This window comes from Micromesistius poutassou (assembly GCF_964030765.1).
Source record: "Micromesistius poutassou genome assembly, chromosome: 14".
In the NCBI taxonomy this organism is placed as follows: Eukaryota; Metazoa; Chordata; class Actinopteri; order Gadiformes; family Gadidae; genus Micromesistius; species Micromesistius poutassou.
This window is the reverse complement of record NC_140284.1, coordinates 5,330,167-5,335,166: the sequence shown is the minus strand read 5'-3', so window position 1 is coordinate 5,335,166 and position 5,000 is coordinate 5,330,167. Positions and strand designations below refer to the sequence as shown.

The window sequence follows — 5,000 nt, the reverse complement described above, 5'->3', positions numbered from 1 at the left end:
CACACATGCACATTTATTCATAAAGACAGGAATAGATGATGCAACCCTTCTTCCTAAAAGGTCGAGGGGTATTGAGTTTGAGGCGCACATGGCGTGTGCGTCTGTGTATGTGTCTGGGTGTCGGATGGGGCGGGGTTGGAGAGGTTATCTTCAAATGCCATGCCCCCCAGTCCATATATTTGATCTTTGTCACACACTCACACACACACACACATGCACCCGCACACACATGCACACACACACACACACATACACAAACAGTGAGTTAATCACACAGACACACACACGCACACATGCACACATACACACACACATGCACCCAAACACATACCCACACACACACACACACACACACACACAGTCACACACACACACAACAATATCCCACATCAATGGGGAAAGCGAAAGCACTGATGTGATTATTAATAATGGATAGACGGTGAATTATTAAAGAGCCCTGACTATTAATGCTGAGGTGTGAGCCGGGGGTGAAAGCAGGCCTTCTCACATGGATCAGCCTACCTTGACCTTTTCAAGTCATTACGCTATGCTAATGATGAGCACAGCGGCGGCTATCAAGATCTGTTAAAATATGGGAGCCATTTAATGACGATGAACCTGTAAGACACGCTGTACACACTGTACAGAACTGCACTGTGACTGTCTGAGAGATGGTTCAGGGGTTAGTACACTGTGAAAAATAAAAAGTGAATTCAACTTGAAATTTCAAGGCAACTGTCTTGCACAGGATTTTTGGGTTTTCATGTCAACTCAAACTTCAACGTTCACACAGTTGTGCCAACTTAATTCTTATAGTTGTACCAGCTAATTTCAAAGTTGAGACAACTAAGTTCTTTTGGTCCAAATAACTTGACTTTGATAACAATGAAAGCTTCACAAACCTAGATGTACACACTAAGAATTCTAAGTAAATATTATATTGAATCACAAAGGAAATCCTATTAACAATTACACAAACGGACAATAAACCAGCCTTTTATTATTTTATTATTTTACTATTTTACTATTTTATTTTAAACCATTTAGCATGTTTATTTTTCACCATGAGGGTAATAAACAGCTTTAAAACTTAGGATGCCATAGGATTCATAGGATCCCATATGTGACATGCTGGCATGCAACATAAACTGGGGAGACCACGCTGTTTCAACAACAATAAAGAATTTATTTTGAAATAAATATAATGATAATAAGTGTGGTGCAAGTCAGTATAAATGAAAGTAACCAAAAAGGTCAAGCGAAGATCAGTCCATGTGTTACAAACAAAGGAAATCAAATGCCTGGAGGAGGGAGAAGCCAGCTCTGTTGTCTGGGCAGGCTCTATATACTGCGGTCCCGGTCCAACCCACACCTGCCCACAATCTCCTAATTAGTAGGGAGAGCAACACAGGCATACAAACAGCAGGGGCGGGGTCAAAGACCCACCTGGGTCGTCACATCCCCCCCTTAAAACAGAAGCCCACCTAGATGGGATTCTGTACCAAAGAAACAATCAAAACAATCAAAATAAATCAATCAATAACCAATCAATCCAAAACAACTAGAAACAACCAAAAACTCAACCACCACCAGCTATCTCCAACCAACACTCATACACACTACCACTCCTCTCGCCCACCAGTCTCCAGACCTCCTACATACATGAAATCAACCACCTATTCCATAACCTCCAGGCGCTAACGCATGGGAAGTTGGAACCATAGGATTCAATTCGTATTTGTTTATTTTTCCAACTCTTGTGTATGGAGTGAGATCAATTTTTAACCAAAAACGTTTGGAAGTTAGTTGAAACAGCTCAAATAAACAATTTACAGTGCAACTTGTAGTTTTATATTCACTCAATGTAAAAATCCTTTTAAGACCAGCAATTTCAAGTTATCATTTTTACAGTGTACGATAGAGACGGCTATGTTTAGTAAGCAGGATGCTGCCACCCAATCACCTGGTGAATCGGGGCGTTTGTGAGCAGGCTAGTGAATCCAACAAGGGGTGGCTTGGTTTCTGCATGGGTGATGATGAGGGTGATGATGATGAAGATGAGGATAATGGAGTTCGATTTGAAAAAGGGTAGCGATAAAGGGTGAACACATACACACTTGTGCATCGTTGCGTTTAAACAATCATGAAATGATGATTACAAATTTAAAAAATACTGGGTGAAGATTTTTTCTGCAGACATGTAATTATGAAATGTCTGAGCAGCACACAGCAGGGTGGACAGTGACGGCTGAGGGAATGTTGTTTGTATGGGAACACTTGTGATGTTATCACGGGTGCAAGACCAGTAATAATTACTTCCGGCGCCACAGCGAGTGGCAGCTCCCGACCTCCTTTTCCTATTTTCAAACTTTTTATCTACTACTATATATATTTTTTATATACTCTTGTTTTCACACTCTCTTTTCCCCACTGTACTGCTGGTCACTTGTGAATTACTCCTAAGGGGGATTAATAAAGGACTATCTATCTATCTATCTATCTATCTATAATTGAAGCAGGGTGTGTGTTTCATCCATGAATCCATATTCATGGGTTCTGTGGATGGTTGATCGATTATTTACAACTCAAACTTTCTCTACTGAACCATCGCACACACCCCATCAATTCAAGTACTACAAAATGTCCAAGTCTCAGGTCTTCCCGAAAATATTTACACAGCCACATATTTCTAACAATGTATCTTAGAAAATCCAATACTTACTCAAGAAGCCAACCAGTCGACTGCTGCAGAAGCCGAATTTGATACAAAATAAAACATCTCTGTTTTCTATGGCAACACTTTAACTGCCAACCGTCCTTGTTTACCATTGTTTGTGCTCTACACATACACACACATGCATACACACGCACACACACACAGACACACACATAAACATAAGCAGAAACATACACACACATACACACACACACACACACACACACACATATATATATAGCCAACCCTTTCCCCCCGCCCCAACACACACACACACACACACACACACACCTTAACCATTATGCTTCTTCCAGTGTTACCCGTCCTCACCCACAGAACTCATTATCGCCCTCCCACCACCCCCAGTCGCCCCACTGTTCAATGCTACACCCCCCCCCCCCCCCCACCTCTCTCCCTCCCCCCCCCCCCCCATTTCTCTCAGGGAGGGGTGTGGCTGAGCGACCCTGCGGCCGCCTCCGGCGGTGTGGGAGAGACAGAGACAGAGAAGGGAAAATAGACAGAGATAAAGAATAGTGCGGAATATAACCACTTAACCTTTCCCCTGGACTCGAGCTGTTGTTCACCCGTTTATTTATTTGTTCATATAGCACTGCTACAACCCCCCCCCAGACGTTCATGCACAACAATGTACCTCACACCACACACCATGTTCCTTGGGAGACCATTGGCCATGTCACCCGTACCAGGGACGTTGAGAGGGATGGGGGGAGAGGATGGTGGAGATAGGCCTAAGGTGGGTGCTGGGGGGGGGGGGGGTAGGAGGGGGTTCAGCCTCAGCTCTGGTCACTGAGTTCAGGCACAAAAGGATTAAATAGAGAGGCAGTTCTTTGAGCAGACGCGTGATTTCTTCTCAGCGTCGCCGGAATTCTCGGAAAGCTCAGATCTAGGCAGCGGAAAATCTGAACAAAAGAACATATGGAAACATATCGAGAGGGAGAGAGACGGTGATGGAGAGGGAGAGAGAATGTGATGGAGAGAGGGAGAGAGAGTGTGATGGAGAGGGAGAGAGACAGTGATGGAGAGGGAGACAGAATGTGAAGGAGAGGGAGAGAGAGGGAGAGAGACGGTGATGGAGAGGGAGAGAGAATGTGATGGAGAGGGAGAGAGACGGTGATGGAGAGGGAGAGAGAATGTGATGGAGAGGGAGAGAGGAATGGAGAAGGAGGAAGAGAAGATGGAGGTATAGAGAGATACTTAACTATAGAGAGAGCGAGAGATAGAGAGCGGGAGGAGGTATAGAGAGATACAGAAGTAGAGAGAGAGGGAAAGAGAGAGAAGATAGTGGTAGATACAGCGGTAAAGAGAAAATGAGAGGGAGAGATGGATGGATAGAAAAAGAAGAAAAGAGAGATAGCCAGAGAAGATAATGCTAGAGAGGGACAAAGACAGCAGAAAATAAGATGATATTATTCCAAAACTTTTTTGTCACTTGCGTTGTCACTTGCAGTACCAAAACGCGTAGAGAAGGAAACTGACGTCACTCTCCGCGGACGTCGACTAAACGGGTTTTAAAACGCAACGATGACTTTGGCGCGCCCACGAGTCCGCACGCAGCGACCCCGACCACACGTCCTTCTCGCCCCGTTCATGATCAATCTCAAAGTGAATGACGTCATTGAACTCACACGCAAGCTTTTACACACGCGTCATTCCACTGTGGCCGCGGCCTCTCTCACCTGGCAAGCGTCTAATGGTGGTGACTCATGTGCCCCCCCCCCCCAACCAACCACAAAGGCCTCCTTCATCTCCCTCTCTCTAATGTTTCTGTGGGTTGGATTGGCATCGGTGGTGACCCCTTGATGCCCATGCCCTTTCCCTTCAGTGGAGATGAATAAAATAAATAAGATGGAATATAAAAACACATGCGGTGCGCGATCTTGTACGCAACACCCAACTCCCCCCCCCCCACCACACATAAACACACACAAGCACACACACACACACACACACACACACACAAGCACACACACACTACTCTCAGGGCTGGCGAATACCACTTCAAAGAGACGGCAAATGAAAGTGAGACAGACAGACAGTGAGAGAGAGAGACAAGAGAGACAGAGAGAGGGACTAGGGCACAGATAGACCTGGGGTGCATTAGCGATGCAGGGTGTGCTTGTGCTTGTCAGCAAGCGGTTAGCCTTGGTGGTCAGAGAGAGAGAGAGAGAGAGAGAGACAGAGAGACAGAGAGAGAGAGGTGACATACTCTGAGAGACTGTGTTGACTCTGAGGAGTGTGCTGTGTGCAGGTGTGCGTGTACTTG

General features: G+C 45.2%; 1 protein-coding gene across 1 annotated transcript in view; it reads left to right on the top strand.

The window, feature by feature from the left end:
- Positions 1–5,000, top strand: part of kcnh3 (potassium voltage-gated channel, subfamily H (eag-related), member 3) — a gene marked incomplete at both ends in the record, with an annotated part of 88,531 nt that overhangs the window by 74,369 nt on the left and 9,162 nt on the right. The window lies entirely within an intron of this gene.